At 48.4% G+C, this 17521-nt stretch overlaps 1 protein-coding gene across 2 annotated transcripts in view; it reads right to left on the bottom strand.

The window, feature by feature from the left end:
• Window positions 1-16770, bottom strand: part of LOC127386280 (uncharacterized) — a 44172-nt gene extending 27402 nt beyond the window's left edge. Inside the window, exon 1 of one of the 2 annotated variants that reach the window (XM_051623086.1) lies at window positions 16755-16770. The gene's annotated coding sequence lies outside the window, so the exon portion shown is untranslated. Of the gene's footprint in view, window positions 1-15885; window positions 15926-16754 lie in introns of those variants that run through there. The other variant, XM_051623087.1, reaches the window with a different exon arrangement.
• Between the last annotated feature and the right edge of the window lie 751 nt (window positions 16771-17521).

Below are 17521 nucleotides of genomic sequence, written 5' to 3'. Positions count from 1 at the left end.
GAATTAAAAACATAACTGGTTGCTTAGTTACCAATGATCACGGCACAGTTACATTTGCTGTGTGCAAACAGAGCCCAGTGCAAACCAATTATCCATCATTAGGACTCTAAAAATGTCAATTTCCGAGAGCTGAAAACAACTGTGAGCCAGGTTATAAAGGAAATTTGAATAGAAAAATTTAAAAAATATTTTTCTTCTAAATGTCCAAATAGCCACAATCCTGTGGCTGAGGAAAGTAAGTATATTGGTTTGGAAAAAAATATTATTCTTGTTCACTGGTAAAGTGAAAGCTAGCATGTTATGAGTATAAACACTGGGAAAATATAAAGTAGTAAATTAAAATTACAAGCTAAGAATTGCACAAAACTGGTAAGGGAAAAAATAGAGTTAAAGAGTCTCAGGATTAATGATGGCATGAAGGAGCTGAAATATGTTTGGTCCTAAACCCAGCATGGTGTCATTCAAAAAATGAAGTGGAATCAGTCAGTAGTAGTGCCATGAAGTTCTGTAGACTGGTTTCTACTTACTGGTTTGCAGTAAGTAGAAAGCTACCTCTGTCAGCTGCTCAGCAATTACTGTGGAGCTCTTGGGAGCTCTTCAGGATTAATCTGAGATTATTTTTTAAATTTTTTAATACTGAAACATGAGATAAGAGTGGCCTTAGATTTAGGTCAGTTTGAAAAATACATTTCATAAGAGAAGAACATTCCCGTAGGTTGGGAACAGACTAGACTAAAGCAGACTACAGAAAGCTGCATGATTTCATAGAAGGTTTTTAAACTCTAGGACCATTTTCTTGGGACTGTGATGGTTAGTGGGAATGACTTGGGCACAGGCAACAGCCTTGTCTGTGCGAGGCAGACTGGAAGAGCCAGCAGGTGCAATGGCTGCAGGGATCTGCAAATGTCCCTTCCACTTCCTGAAACACAGATATATGGATATTGCTCTTTAATACACTGTGAGGAGCTACACTCTTATTTCTCATAATTAAGTGCTATTCTTTCATGTTCCATTCCCACAGATCAAATCATTAAATCTCTCATAACTGTGACCTTCCTTTAGCAAGGTCTGTCTTTCATTTATCAATCAAACTGAGCCTTGGTGTCAGATCTGTGAATTAGCTGCTGTACTTGGATGCCTTACTAGCAGCACATTCATGGTAGTATCCACCACGTAGATGCTTGCAGGTTAGATACTAACAGGCTAACCCATGGACTGAATTCATCACCATGGCTGTAGATAATTTGTGCTCAGCACTGCTAGTCTTCACCCTCTCTTCTCCTGAGCAGTTCATCTTCCCCCTCCTGAAATACATGCAAATGAAAGCAGCAACAGATTTCAGCCTTCCTTGGATGTGCTGTACTGTGCAGTTATGCTATATCTGATCATGTCCTCATGACAACTTCAGTTCTCTGAGATAGGAACAGTCAGGGCTGGATGCAGCCACAGTAGAAATGGGTGAAGGCTGAACACTCTGCTTCTCTCCTGTAAAAACTGCATGTCCTACATTCACAAAGGATAAGGGCCATAAGCTTTAGACTCTCTGCAAGACCTGAGCTGAAAAAAGTCCCTGCCGTGAATAACTTGCAGTTTACAGAGGAGGAAAGAAAGGAGGAAAATAGGTCAGTTTGACTTCTTTATGCAACACAGCATAATATGGTAAAAATAAATTCTAGAGGGTACACTCAACATCTTTTTGCCTTTGACTCTATTATGAGATTGCTTCTTATTTGGCCAGAAGAGCAGAAGTGAAGAACAGACAGAAATTCTGAGGCTGATGGTGACTGAGCAGAGACAAGTGTGCGCCTGCCTGCTCAAGAGTTGGACAGAAGCTGCTAACAGTGCTTCAGTGTCTGTTGCTGGGTTTGAGCAGAAGCTCAGGAAAAGACAGGTTACAAGAGTCACCAGCTCTGCTTTGCATTTGCTTTGGCAGCTCTTGAGCTATGAAGAAGTTTCAGCAGCAGCCTGGACATGATGTATGCAACATTCTGAGGTGCTGCTTGCATGTGTGTTAACAGTGTGCGTGGCAGTGTGTGTGTGTTACATCTAAGCCTGATCCACCCAGATGCTTACTAAATGAGATTGTTTCATTAACACCACAATCTGCCTGCTCTGGAGAAATATTAGAGACCTAGGAACTACTTAATGACATTGAGTCTGTGTGAAAGATGGGAAGTGCCTCTCTCAGCTGTGGTGGAGTCCAGGCCATCTGTCTGAAGGGTTACACTCTGCCTAGGAGGTCAGCATGTAGCAGCTGAGTCCATTTCTGTACATGCAAAGTCCTCTTCACCATGTAAAGATAAGACTTTGCCACCTCCCAAGAGACAGGGGTGTTCTGTTGCCTCTTCTGCCCACTGTAGGTCTACCCCAAATCAGCACTGTCTGCTACTTATCTCTTGTTAACTAACTATAAAGGCCCTGAGGAATGTAAACCTGGACCAAATGAAAAAGACCTCACGAAATAATGGGCTTACCTCATCATATCCCAGCTGGCAGCTCTGCCTAGAACATGATGGAACACTTGATTTATTAAAATTAATGAAGGAACTGGCTGGTTTTCAATAATTCATTATATATCAGCTGCTGCTGAGGTAATAGGAGCTTTAGCACTGCACAGTGCCTAAAGTCTTTAAATAAAATTAAGACTGGCTAAAGATTGACAAGCTTTCTCCATGTGAAGTGGGAGGCCCTGCTTCCAGTCACTGAGGTCATCCAGTTGCCATATGGGAAAAAATGACAAGGTCTTTCAAATGAAAGCCAGCCAGCTAACATCACTGATTTTTGCCAGGGCACGCAGCCTCAGTCACCAGCTTCTGCAGAATATAATGGCTCAAATTTTCATCATTCTTACTGAAATCAAATTTAGATGTTGATATTTACCATAAGCTAGGGATGTCTGGGGATATTGGCTTGCTTTTCTGATTATTATGTATAAAAATAAAACAGCTGGACATGCAAAGAAGCAGGCACTACCATCTGAATATGCAGATCTTAAGATGCAATTTCTGCTCCTGCTCAGGGCTTTTGTAAGCACCAGCAGAATCAAATTACCCACAGCCTGGGTAGTGTCAAGGGTGGATTTTTGAAACCCTGAACAGAATCCTGATAACTTAATCTGGTGCCACTCGATGAAACAAGGGCTCTTTTTCAGGTCTGAAGTCAATGTTAAAACCTTTGATCGATGTGTAAAAGCAGCACCAAAATCAGGAAGTGCAATGGGGTGGCTGATATTCCTGTATGCCTTCCTCCTGCAGAGGTCTGAGGAATTGTAGTAAACAAAGAAAGAGGAAAAAATAGATAATGCAATGAATGCTCTCCTGCCTCCCAGCTGCTGGTACAGGGTCTCCTAATGCAATCACAAAACTCTCCACTACCTCAGCTACAGACCCTCCCTCAAGCTCATCACTTTCTCTGTGATGATGGGAACTGGCCCCACAGTGGTGGTTCTGTTCTCAGCTCCAGCTCTGGTTTGCATTGCCTTCCTCTGTCCCCCACTGGGCACCTAGGAATTTTGACACCCTGATGTTACAGCAGTCCTGGATAGTGTTTAGACAGTTGGACAAGACAGCCTTTGACTCAAGATCCTGATGCCCTGTCGATTGCCTCAAGCCAGATTTTATTTCCAGATGCCATTCTTGCTTCAGCCAGAGCAGATGATTTTAGCCAGGCCTCAGTATCTGAAGTATTTTGGTAGATATACTCTGATGGAGCTAATTGGCATTCTGAGATATCTGACTGAGCCCCAGGACACTGCTATTTTCCTCACCTCTCCAAAATTACTGTTTCATCAATCACTTGTGAAAGTATTTTAAAAATTAAAGCCAACTCCCCTTGCCTTGAAATGAAGGCACCACTTTCTTCTCTTGCTGTTTGTTAATAGCCTCTCTGCAAGAGGTCACAGGACATCGATTTCTGCTCCCGAGCTTTTTGTGGACATACATTAAGATCATTTGGAGAAGCCACAAACTGATGTTGTGACTTCTCACCCCAAAGTGTGTCAATGAAGCCAATATTCTAACTCTCAGAGCTACAGAGTGGGAGATGCTGTGAACAGGTTGTAACCTGGTAACATGCAAGACTGATGTTGGGTCCCCAATTTCCTGGGGTCCTCCCAGACAAGACACCCCAATTCCTGTGTTTCAACTCTGGTATCTGTAAAAGAAGATAATAAAACTACCTTCCAGCATCTGCAAGAAGTAGACCTTTCCTCTCCTCGCAGCTTTTGAGCACCCAGGAAAGTCAGGAAAGGTTCCTAAAACTGAAGTGTAATTCTTTGGAACTAACTGAACTCTAGGACCTGTGTTCAAGTGTATCAGCTCCAAACCACAGTCCAAGCACAAGCTGGCATGGCTCTAGCTACCTTGAAGGACACAGATGCTTTTCCCTCTCAAACTGTAAGGAAATGCAGGTATGTAGGCAAGAACAGGACTATGGTATCGAAGGACTAGTCTACGGAGGACACACACCACCAAGGTAACTGAGTGTGGTTTGACCTCTGCAGCTACTTTTTGCATTTCACCACTTTTTCTTCTCCTTTACCTTCTTTCTTTCTCCCTTTTTAATTTTTTTTTAAGTCATCTGTTATCATCTAGAAAGGGCACCTGACTAATAATGATGTACAGTTGCTCTGAGAACTGTTTTAGGAGGCACAGTGCCCCTCTGACTTGCCAGACAACAGCAGTTGCTATGTGGCTTCCTTTGTTTTATTCCTTCAGGAGACCAGTTGGTATTTACAGCATTTTCTCTAAGCAAGGCAACATCCCTGAGATGTGTTCACGTGAGTGTGCTTTAGGGAATTCCAGCTGGGAGGTGAGAGTAAAGGATTTCATCATTAAAAATAAAACAAACACCAAAACACCACACCACAAAAAACCCCTCACAAAACCCCAAAGAAATCCTGGAGGAGATGCTGTTTTCTATCAAGTAATTCTGTGAGGTGGGGATTGCAAGAGAAGAAGGGAAGCAAGGGTTATACCAGTTCAAATACAATCCCTTCTTTTTTTCAGGAAGGTATTAAAAGTGCATTTCAATGCAAACCCATGCAGAAGGATGGAGGCTGAAACCTGTTCAAACATTCAACTGGTTTCCACTTACCCAGCCTAAACAGTGAAAAAAAAGGTAGAGAAGGGCACAAAGCAGCATAGTTCTTACTCCAGGCAGAAAGGAAGGCAAACTTGGTGTAAAGCAAGAATAGCACAACTCAGATGTTCCTGTTATGTTAGCTTGTTTGTGGTTTTTTATACCCTAGAAGATAGAAAATAGATGTAATTAAGCTGGCTAGGACTTTGGGGACCCTGGGGTGGCTAGGCTGGGATCACAAAAGTCTGTAAGTTGCTTAAAGAGACACACTTGTTTCCTTGGGGTGTGACAGTGAGGGCCCTTCTCCTGGTTCTCCCAGTTCTGCACTCAGTGCTGTGGACGGGTGAGCTGAGCTGTGTTTTAAGTGGGCTTAGTCTTGGGGGCGGCGAAGTTAAATGCTTTTTTATTTTCTCTAAGGATACAGTGGAACTAAGCCAGAAGTGTGTATTTGTACAGTGTCACCTAAGGCAGCATAAGCACCTTCTCTGATGAATCACTGGGTCCCCAAAGCTTTTGCTTCTCTTAAATGAACACCAGGTATCCTGGGGAAATGCTGCAAGGTACAAGGACACTGTGACACTGCTGGGCTAATGCATGACAGGTGTCCATGGTTGAGGGTCTGCACACATCTGCCCCAAGATCCCTAGGATGATGATGTCTGAGATCTAATCCCTTGTATCTGACTGCTTACTGTGCCCAAATTTACCTCAGTTTTTCTGACTAGTGCTATTTTCTAATCTTCCAAAAAGTATTTTCCCAGTCTGTTGCCTGGTACCTCTCAGGGAGCTGGTGACAGCAGTTTCTTGCTGCTCAGGGGCCCACATGAGTAGGATGTCAGGAGACAGGTGCACAGGATAGATGGACAGAAGATTGCTGCCACCATGATGCTATGGAAAAATCATGCATGGCAAGGTTTGGAAACAGAACTTCTGCAAGATAGAGATAAAGGAGGCTGGGCCAGACCCATTCAGATAAACCTGAGGCTTCCTTGCAGCTACAGCAGCCATGTTAACATGCACTAGATGAAAACCAGGCTCAACTGTTTTGATGTTAACTGCCTGGCTGCTTTAATTGGATATAAGCTTCTAAGTCCTAAAGTCATCTGTGTGACAACACAGTTAATACTTACCTCTTATCTCCTTTTTCTTGGCTTGCCAGTGCTGCATGATCAGTACATTTATTCCCACGCATTAGAATTGTTCACAGAGCTGGTGCATTTTTTTTGCAAGAGGAACAAGTAACATTTTACATCTGAAGTGACTGTTCATACTCAGAGTTGAGGCAAAGCTACCAGGGCCTGAGTTCAGTTTCTGCTTCACGGAATGCCTCCCAGGCACCAATAACTATCATCACCAACCAGGTAGTAATGATGGAGCTGCAGGGATCCTCACTGGCAGGGCACTGACTGCACTTGATACCTGATGGCCTCTGGCAATACGACACTTGCATCGCTCATGCACTCAGTGTCCCTCTGGACTTGCTGAGGGACACACTGGTCTCGTGCTGTAATGGCACACAGAGCTAGAGGATCAGCTACCACAAAGTAGTGTTTTGAGCTGGAAGGTTATCAGCATGGCTGAGGATGAGGTAAGACCTCTAAGATGGGTCTTGGCACACTAGGTTTCCTGCTGCAGTCTTATCCAAGGGGCTGGCATGCAGAGGGGATTCAGGGCTGCTGAATCCAACTTCTCCTCACTTTCACCTCTGGCTCTTTGCTACACAGATTGTGTAGGATAGGAACACCAAGGGGAACAGGAAACAGCTCCACTACTTCTGAGCACTGCACTGCCCCAGAGCTTTTTTGATTAGGTGGAGCACCATGTCTGCAGCCAGGCCCAGCAAGCCAACTGCAGCCAGGAGCAGCAGGCTGCATTGTGCAGAGCCCACCTGTGGTTCCAGGCTTGGGCTGCCCATGCACTCCATCCAACACACTGACACACCCAGCCTGGCTCCACTGGGGTGTCTCTGAGCCTATGGAGCAAACTCCTGCCAATGTGGTGGCAGGTTATCTTGCAGTCACCCCTGTTACGACCAGCAAGACATTGTCTCAGCCTCCTTATCTCAACCTCTGGTAGGGCTTTGTGTTAAGAGAACTCAGGCTCTGTCCCTCACCCCCATTACAGCTTCTATGATGTAAGAGCAAAGGAATAAAGGACATTAAATACTCTGCATCAAGGAGGGCAGGGTCTTTCTCTAAAGAAAAAGGGGGAGAACCCCTCACTAGGGTGTAGTCTCACACCACAAGCCCTTCTGTCAAATTCCCTCACTGGGAGACAGGCCCTGAGGCCGTCTCCCTGCTGCTCTGTGACTCCACCAATACCCAGGCAGTGGTGCAGTCTACCATGTTTCCATCAGCCAAGCTCAGCACATGGAGACAGAGGAAAGAGGCTGGCCACTGCCTTGCAAAAAGCTTCCTGGACAGGCACGCTCCTGGAGAAGCGCTGCTGGAAGAGACCTCTGGCTGCAGCTCTCCTCCCTCCCTTGAAGGACGATTCCCCTCAGGGAGGATCCCTGCTGTGTGCCTGGCCTAGAAGCAGGTTTGTCTCCATCAAATGACAACCTGTCCTCACACTCAGTAACATCGAACAGGAAGGAATCCAGGAGACCTGAACTATTGCCTGTCAAGAAGCAGTACCATAGTCTCCAGTTTATCCTCAGTTACATGAATGTAAACAACCAGATCAGAAGCAAGCAAAGGTACCTGACTGTGGCTACTGCCACAGTGTCCTCCTAGGAGGACACTGCATGGGGCACAGAGCTACCAGGGAAAGCTACAGTGGAATTGGCTACCTCTTCAAGCCATTTAGCACATCACGAGGCAGGATGAATCAATATATATTGAGCTGGGAAAGTTAATCTGCATCCAGAGCATCATAACTAATTAAAAGGAAATAAAGTCAGTACAATTCCACTGGCTCTCATTACTATCACAGTGGAGAGTAATTAAATCCGTAGGCCAAATTCAATGCTGGAAGGACTCTCCTGAAGTCAAAGGTACTGTACAAGGGTGTTGCTTTTCCCAGATGCTATGTGTTTCAAACAGCAGCAGGAGTGGCAAAACGGGCAGAGAGGATAGGGCAGGGCAAGATGAGAACCTATTTAGGAGCCAGGCATTCTGCTTCTTGCTCTTCCTCACCTGGAGTCATGCTGCCTGTCTGCTGCTTTGGTGCTTGATGGGGCCGAATTTCAAAAGCTCCAGGCATTTTTATGTGGGGCTCCTGCTCTGACTACAAAGCCTTCCCAAGCCAATACACAACTGTCACTCATCAGCCCTGGCTAACACCCCTGTCCTACCCCTTCCCTGCTGCACTGCCTTACCCTGCTCCCTCTGAGCTCCTCTCTACTCTAGGCTCCTCAGCACGGCCACCCCTGCTACATCCTCTCTTTCTTGCTCCAGAAATTCCTTTCCCTGCCACAGTGCACAAACTGCTTTCCTGTTGCCTGATGAGGCTCTCAACCCATCTTTCTGTGCCTTCCTACAAGCTCCTCATCCTTTGGCCCTCCCAGGTCCCTGAAGAAGCAGCTCGAGGAGGACTATCACCTGCCCCCAAAGCCATAGCCACTTCCATGCCCACTACAGCTTTGGTCCAGCCTTGCATGAATTATGAGCTGGAGCTGTGCTATGAAGTAGCATCCACTGCCCACACTGTGGTACCCTCCCCCTCTGTGAGCCCCCACTGCCCCACACAGCTCTGTCTCATGTCAGTCCAGCAGCTGATTCCCATTGAGTGGCAGGAGAATGTGGGATGCAGCAGAAGCATATCCCACATCTGCACACACAGCACTCTGTCCAACTAATCAGCACTGCAGAGTGAGGTGGGAGAGCAGCCACCCCACAGGCACCCAGGGAGGCAGCTGATGGTGACACTGGCTGCCGACAGCCAGCAGGACTGGGGATGTGAATGCCAGAGTTTTGTTCACAAGGCTCAGGGTCTGGAAACAGCCATTAAAGGAAGGGAGCACTGGACAGAAGAAATCAGTGTGGGGAAGTCCTGCAGCCTGTGTGTCTAGCAAAAGATTGCATCTTATCATTCTTATCAAGCCTTCAAGTTTATCTCACGTTACCACACCCTGTGCATGGCTTCTACCTATGGAAGCTATGCTGGCATCAGCAGGATTATGCAGCTGCTAAATACCATGTGTGGCAAATTGCAGTCTGCACACGATACTGCTGAGGACTTCTACACATGGACACGTTTACTATGCAATAATTATTATAATCTACAAAGATAACACAAATACTATTTTACAAATTGATGTAGTGGTCCTGCAAGTGGGACCATAGACTGACAGCTGTATTTCAAGACATATCATTACCTTGTTCACTCTCTAGGAAGGTGGACATCTCACTTGACCTAGCTTTGCCCCAGTATGCATCTCAAAAGTTGAGTCACTCTGTTAACACATACCTGTCTCTCTAAGTATGTTCAGTTCTCATACTGAACTGCACAAAAGCCTCATTCTTAGAGGTGTTCAGCACCTGTATTCAGAGCCATATTATCAAAGAACATGCTATATTATTTCACTAAAAATAAGTGCTCACATCTTTCAAAACAATTCAGCGGGGACTGCAGAGACTCTCTGGACATCTGACCCTGAAATAAGTACATATTGAGGGGCCAACCTCCCTCATTTCTCCAATTTCCACCTGAACATAGCAGATCATTTATCCTGGTCCAGAAAGCCAGGACTTCTGTGCTGGGCCAACTTTTTATCTATCCTGCTAAAAAAACAATCAGCAGGAGCTTCTGCTGTGTCATGCAAGCAGGTGCATTCACCTTGGCTACTGTGGGAGGGAAAGGCTGGGTCTTGTTTTGGGAGGAAAGCAAGAGCCACAACCAGGCAAGGGGAAGTGTTTTCTTCCACAGATCTTAAGAACAGAAATTATGTCTAGATTTATCTCTTTATGGTGGGCTAGGAACAGTATTTTTAACAATATACTACTGAGCACGTATATCATCTGCCTTTCCTATTACAACAACTTCGAGTTGATTTGTGTAACATTTTGTATAATCAAAGGGATTACCTTTATGGTAGTGCTAGCTTGAGGTGTAACTGCAGTTCTGTCCTGAATATGACTCAAAACCGACTGTTCCGACATAGTCTTTAAACAAGATGAGATACAGGTAAAAGTATGGCTCTTCATGCAGTTAGGAAATAAAGTCCCTGACTCTTATCCCTCTGGACAGGCCAGAGGGACTTGGGAGCTTCTTCCCATGGAGGTCAAAAGCCTGTACAAAAAGCTCCAAGCTACACACTAATGCATGCTGCACTGCTGGAAGCATGGAGGGGATGGCTGGCCTGACTGTGGGCTGCAGTAGTGCCTGTGGTTGCTTCTGGACTGGGAAGCCCTTAAATTAGGCAGAGGACTGCTGCACTGGGGCTCTCCAACAGGTTACGTTGTTTTGCAGAAACCTGAACCCTGATTGTCCACACAGAATAGAGCTGTTGCAACAGCTGTGGTAAAAAAATGGGGCATATCAGTGCAAAACAGTTAAGTACCACAAACCAGGACTCCCGAGGGAGAGCTCTCAGATCTTCTTGTAATTGAGAGGTCTCAGTTCAGCACAGACCTGAGGTTTTTCTAGATTAAACTACCACCGCATGGATTAGCAGTGAAACTGTATTGACCCTTTATAAGATGCAGTTACCTTTCTGGCTTTTGAAAGGCACTTTATTGAAAGCAGTCTTTCAAGTGGGCCTTCCTCTGTGTATTCCTAGAAGCAGGCTGGAAGCTCACCACCATGAGTGACAGTACTTCAGCACAGAGCTGATAAATATCCCCAGGCACTGATGTCCTGTTAGTCCACAGGTCTCAGCTTCAATTCGGTACCAGCCACAGCTGGAGCAGCTAATTCTGCTCCAGTCAAACTCTAAACCCCTGCATTGCCTCTAGACCTCTCTGCAGGGTGGGTTTATGGAGCAAGGTGCCCAAGATGCAAAGATCCTTAAGATGAGCAAGGACCTGATTAGAGGGAATGGTAGACATGTCCTTGAGACAAACTATGAAGCCAGCAGATAAATCTTTCACAGCAGCTCTGACTGGCTGTGACACTAGAAACAAATGTGTATCACTTCTGTGCTAGATCTGAATGGAGCTGTCTCTCCTCAGCGTCTGAGGGTCTTTAATTCCCTTCTTCCTGAGGGAAGAACCTTGCATGAAGAGTTCAGCTGTGTGTACTCCAAGTCTTGTGAATCACTCTCTTGTGATCAAAGCCACTGTCATCTTTCAGTTGCTAACTGGCTTCCTAAACATGCCTGCAGAAACAGTCAGATTGCTGTGTTACAAACAAATGAGTTTTGACAGGACACTGCTAGCAGTGCTCCCAGACACCAGGGAAACCACAAGATGGGCTGCAAAGTGTCTGACTGGAGCAGCTCTAGCACTGAATTCATAGCTAGTGCAGTGTCTGGCTGCTTCTGCAAGCACTGACAAAGAACCAAGCCTGTAAACTCCCACTAGCATCTGCTGAAGCTTCGTATCTGAAAGGAAAAAATGGATTTTTGCTTACACCTCTCTTTAAGCATTTCAGCAGCAGAGAAGGCAAGGGCGTAGACACTCTCTCTAGCTAAAACCAGAAAGCCATGTTTTTTCCTTATAAGAAAAAAATTACTGATGCTTCTTGACTTCTTGTCTAGGAGAGGAGATGGAAAAGGAATTCTCAAGCTTTAGTCCATTTCGTTCCTTCCTAAGTTTTTAACAGAGGTACTGTTTAATTCCCAATCAGGTTATTTCTAGAAGGTGAGAGGACTGACTGAAATCCATGTTCCAAAATGTCTGCTGAGGGCCCCAAGTTGTTTCAGACTCCTAGATGTTCCATGGCAAAATGACTATCAGCAGACAGTGGAGAATTTTTTTTTCATTTTCCTCTTGTGCTTCACCTTGAAGCAGCTGTTAGCAAAGTCAGAAAACTCCTCTGCCCCTCAGTGTATTTAATGCAGCCTTGGCAACGCAATTGCAGTCTGTCATCTCATGAATATGGGAATTGCCTAAATCTCCAGCTATTCTTATTACCTCAGCCTGAGGGTCCCAGCTTTCCATAACTAGTTTCTGAAATCACAGACTCTCCACTGTCCTTGCTGTCCTTGAGCAGCAAATTGCTGCTTCTCATATAACTGATGCTGGCATCTGCTGTGGGGACACAGGTTTCCCCAGGGTCCTCCCTGAGAAGGGATGGCACTGTGGATAGGACTACTGACCCCAGCTCTCCTGTGCAGTTCCCAAAGCTGCTCACCCTTTGTTGCTGTAACTTACAGCAGGGTGTTTTGAAAATAAATGCTGCATGGAATTCTGCAGTGGCTCCGAAGCCTGGGCAGCAAGCTGGTGGCAGTAACACAAGCCATCCCCAGCAGCAGAGGAGATCCCTCACCCTGCTCCTACAAGCCACAGAGTTCCCTGCCTCCTTCCATGTCCTACCACATCTTCAACTGCCACAAAGTCTAGGGATCTGCTGGGACTCCTACGAGTCAATTTTGTCCTTGTCACATACGTTTTCAGTATACCTTCCCTCCCTGTGCCCATGCACCTGTTTTTTGCTCCTGCATTGTTTTTCCTAATATCACTGATCCTGCCAGCCCTGTCCACCCTCTCAAGACTCAGAGCTGAAGCTGTTCCTGTGCTGGAAGGTGATAATGGCTGCCAGGAACCAGCTGTTAGGGCTGCTGTGAACTGCAAAGAAGCTAGAGGATGAGGCTGAGCTTATTATGAAACAGGGACTGTGAAACTTGTGGAGATTCTGGACAGAGGTACCTCATTTATTCCCAGAGACAAACAGGCTCATCCTTTGAATGTCAGCAGGTGACATGTGAGCAGGAAAGTCACCAAGCTGTGGCTAGATTTACCATCCCAGCTACAGAGTGCTGCATGTGATGCCTCCTCATCTCACAAACCCCCACGACTGCTGTTGCCAAGCTGCTCTGGACAAGAAGAATGTTCTCAGGCACTGCAGTGGCAGCTGAGGCAGTCTTAATGCTAGTCTCAAGAGCCAGATTCCTGCAGAAAATAGGCAGATAAAGCCTATTCTCAGAGGCCAAGAAGTGCCTACAGTAGCACAGGCTACTGAGGCAGGGTCATGACAAGGTGGAAAAACCCCTAAATTCTTCCTGTTTCTTTTGTGATACAGATTTCCACCCCACCCCCCCCCCGGAGTTTGCCAAAAGGGTAACTGCATCAATGTTGCATAAAAACTGGATTGTATCTTGTAGTAGTTAATCTCTTCTTCGTGGTTCAAAACTGGCCTATACAGAAGCCACAGAAGGAATCACCTTGGAAGTCCATGGGCTTTGTAACTAGAACCTCCCTTTCAATTAGTCATATTATAGGGCCGCAAATACAGTAATTCCATCAATACTATGGAACAGTCATGCTGAATTTGTATTAACATAAACAAGTCCTAATGTGCCATAGAGCTAATCTGTTATGACAGTAATTGGCTGATGCCCAGCCATTGAGGCCCCAGAGCTATTCTAGCTCCCTCTTCTCTACAAGAAATGTCCTCTGGAATACTGGAAGGGAAACCAACTGTGATACTGTATCTCTCCTGCCAGCAACAAACGAGCACCAAGGGGTTTGGGGATCTGGGGGAAGAAGGGGGACAGTGTGTGTTTGGTTTGGGTGGGAGTGTTTATAATGTGGAATTCGATCTCCTACAAACTCAAATATTAAGAAATCAAGATTTCCAGAACACCTTGTGAGACTAGATCAGACTCAGCAAGCATCCAGTGGATACAAACCCAGAAAAGCCATAAAAGCATTCAGTCTGCTCCTTTCCCTTCCCTCTGTGACTACCAGGAGCTGTACACCATCACCTAGCCTGCAGCAGGCTTTTCTTACCCAGACAAAGCTTAAGCAGCTTAAAACTTTGTAAATGCTTTGGGGCTACCGTTGTTGTCTTGTGCAGGGCTTTACAGACAGGGCAGCAAGACTTCAGTCTGGGACTGCAGCTGGGATTCTCTAGTTCAAGGTCTTACAGATCAACACAAGCAATGCCTAAGGATGGGAACCAGATCTCAAACACAGCCCAAATCCTGTCTGGGCCATGAAAACAAATAAACAGACTCGAAAGCAGACTAGGATCAGGAGTTTTCTGGGTTACTGTCACAATAGGAACCACTTATTCTGCTTTTAGAAATTTGCCCTGCAGAGACAGTCTTAGCGAAGACAGAGCCTCTCTCTTTCATGAGGGAGGCTGTCAAAGAAGTCACAGCAGATATTTAGGCTTTCTGCATTCGGCTCATTGGCTCTGTGCATGCTTTGCTGCCTGGCTGTGCAATGCCTTGCCTAACGCACCCTCATCCATGATAGAGCTATTGAGTTCTACCCCAGTACAAACCAAAGAATTGGAGATTTGTTCTAATCAGAAATCATTCTTCCCAACAGTTTGGCACTAAAGACACATAATTTTTGGGGGGACAATATGCAGGAACAGTATCCCAAAGCACACATGGCCTATCAGAGCCCAAAACAGCTCCTGGAGCAGCCAGTGAAATTAAAAGAGGGCTTTGTCAAAGGAGCTGGGAAAGAGCACGCTGAAGATAGGATTTAGGATGTGTGATATGATGGCTTAGGCTCTGAATCTGACTTACATCTTTCTAGGTCTCTGATCTGCTCCTCCATCTGTAAAATGGGATCAGTAAACCCTCCCCAAATTGCAGAAGGGCTCCCAGTCTTAATTGATGCCTGTGAAGCATTCTGAAAGCCATGAATGAAAGAAACCATCAACAAGCCCTCAGGCCTTACTATAATACTAAAAGACAATGCAGAGTTGTTTATAATGCTTTTCAGTGCCACAATGACTAGGAAAGGAGGGAAGGCAAAAGTACAGATGCACCCAAGGCTGCTTTGCTGCAGTGCAAATAAAAATGGTAGCAGCAGGTTTTATAGATTTCCCTCCAGGGAATTCTGTCATATCTACTATTTTCAGTCATGCAGTAAAACTTCTACCTCTATGGATTCAAAGGGATGCCCTTGCTAATAGCCTGGGTATCAAAACCTAGCAGGAATTTAGGAAAACGCGTCCTGAATTCGAAAACGTTGCGAACCACATGGAGGCGAGAGAAGAGGTGACTCACTTGCACCCCGCAGGCTGACAGAGCTCGGCGCTGCTCAGCCACCCCTTACCATTAAACTCGGGCCAGCACCGCCCAAGCGCACAATATTCCACCTGGCGCAGGACAAAAGCCCCGCGGCATCGGAAAGGCTCTAACCTGCCAATTTGCAAAGGTCGCCGCTGCGGCTGCCTCTTCCAGAGCCGGGGGGAAGAGGCCGGGGGGGCTGCCGAAGCCGCTCCCCGCGCCACGGGGGGCCCGGGCTGCGGCTGCCGGGAGCCAGCCAGGGCAGGGCGGGGGGGCATGCGGGGCCCGCAACCAGCAGCTGTCCGCCGGGACAGGGGAGGGGGGGCTTGGGGAGCCCGTGTCCCCCTCCCCGCCCTCGCAGCGCTCCCGGGCTGGGCGCGGAGCGAGCGCTTCTCTCCGAAGGGCCCCGCCGGGGCGGGCAGAGGACCCGAGGGACGAGACCCAACAACCAACACAGAAATAAAGACACGAAAGGCTGCGCCCGGTGCCGCTGCGGGAGCGGAGCAGGAGCCGGGCAGAGGCCCCGGCCAGCCCCGCAGCCCTCCCCGCAGCCCTCGGCCTTTGTTGCAGCCCCGCGCCCGCAAGGCGCGGCGCCGGGCCGGGGCTGGCGCCGGGATCGCGCCCCGGGCCGCTCTGCCCTGAGGAGAAGGGACCCGCGGCGCGGCAGGGGGCAGCGAGCCCGCGGGAGCGGCTCCCGGGAGCGACCCGCCCGCACCGCCCGCACCCGCCTACCTGCGGAGCCCGCCCGGGACGCCTCGCCTCCCGCCTTTGTTGTGCATGCCCCGGCAGCGCCGCGCCGCCGTCCGTCCGTCCGTCCGTCCGCCCGTCCGTCCGTCCCCCCGCGCCCGCAGCCAGGCCCCGGCTTAGCCCGTCGCCACGGCAACGGCGGGCGCGCGGCGGCGCGTGCGGGGCGGGTGGGGTAACGGCCGCGGGCCCCGCCCGCCGCGCGCCTGGGGCGGGGGGGGGGGGGGGCAGGGCCCGGGGGTCCCCGCGGGGCCGCAGGCGGGAGCCGGGCGGGGCGGCCCCGCAGCCCCCGGCGCTGGCTGAGCAGGAGGCCGGGCGAGCGCTTGCGCCGCTGGAAGGGGAGAGGGCGCAGCCCCGCCCGCCCCCCGGCGGCCCCGCAGCCCCCGCCCCGCTCCCCGCTGCCCAGCGGCTCGGTCCGCTGCCGGCTTCCCCCGCGGCGCCCGGGACCCCCGCGTTCCGCAGCCAGGAGCCTTCCTTTGGCTGCCACCTCGGCAGTCCCTAACATCTGGGCACAGGGCGCACACCCCTGTGTCCCGGAGCGAGCGCGGCTCCGGGGACTCCCGTGACCGCCTCCCGCACCAGCCCGCGCAGGCTCTTCCAGTCGCGCCGGAGCTCTCAGAGAATAAAGCCCCTGCCTGCGGTGCCCCCCGTTGCTGCGCAGAGCTGGGCTGGACCCGGCGTTTGCAGCTCCCCCGTTCTAACTTGCCGTGCCGGCTGGGACACCTCCTCCCTTCCTTCCTTCCTTCCAGACAGCAAAGACTCAGCAAGTGTAACGGGTCCTTTGATTGTTCCAAGGATTAAGTGTCACCGTTCACTCGCTCTGTCACGCAATGCTGGGTTGAGCTGCATCTTCTTACCCCTTTTGTCTGTGTGTATGTTCATCTTCTTCCAAACAGGCAGGTTCTGGATTGGTGAGATGTGTTCAATGGAGTTTCCCTGATCAGAATTGCTCGCTTTTCTGGGTTTTATTAAGTGATCAAGCACAGGTAAAGACTGTTCCTCTTTGAGGATGACATCAAATAGAGAATAACTACACCCTGCAGATAAAAGCTGCATTCAGAGAGAAATGAATAGCTTGGCAACTCTGAGCTCTCGTGGTGTTCAACATCTGATCATACAAATGTTTTGTCTTTCTGGGGCTGCCAAACTCCTCTTTCACCTTACTAGAAAGGGATTTCAGTGGCCCTGGGCTCATGCAGCATCCTCCGCTGAAGGCTCTTAAAAAACATCAGGAAACCTCATCTGAGAGAGGAGAAGACAGAGAAAGAACGTGCTCAAGGTCACAGAGGACTTCTCCAGCACAGCTGGGAAAGATTGCCAGAGCCACCAGGTCCTGCCCTTGGTCTTCACCTACCAGACCTGCCTGTCTGTCCTCAGAAGGCAGCTGGAGCAAACCCAGCCCTGCCTTCAGCAGGGCCAGGGGAGAGGGGGTGGGAAATACCCACACTTCAGCTCCCCCTGGTAGACCTGGCCCCATGTATCACTCACTTAGAAAACAAAGTATTAAAGAGTTTTTCACTGTGCAGGAGGATGCCTGGCAGATGACCCGGTGTTCCTGTGCTGTGAAGAAGGACAACAAGGAGAACCTGGAGACTGATTGCGATGATCCTTGCAGCTCCCTCTG

The sequence above is a fragment of the Apus apus genome, chromosome 6, assembly GCF_020740795.1.
Source record: "Apus apus isolate bApuApu2 chromosome 6, bApuApu2.pri.cur, whole genome shotgun sequence".
In the NCBI taxonomy this organism is placed as follows: Eukaryota; Metazoa; Chordata; class Aves; order Apodiformes; family Apodidae; genus Apus; species Apus apus.
The sequence above is the reverse complement of the archived record's forward strand: the minus strand, read 5'-3'. Positions and strand labels throughout refer to the sequence as shown.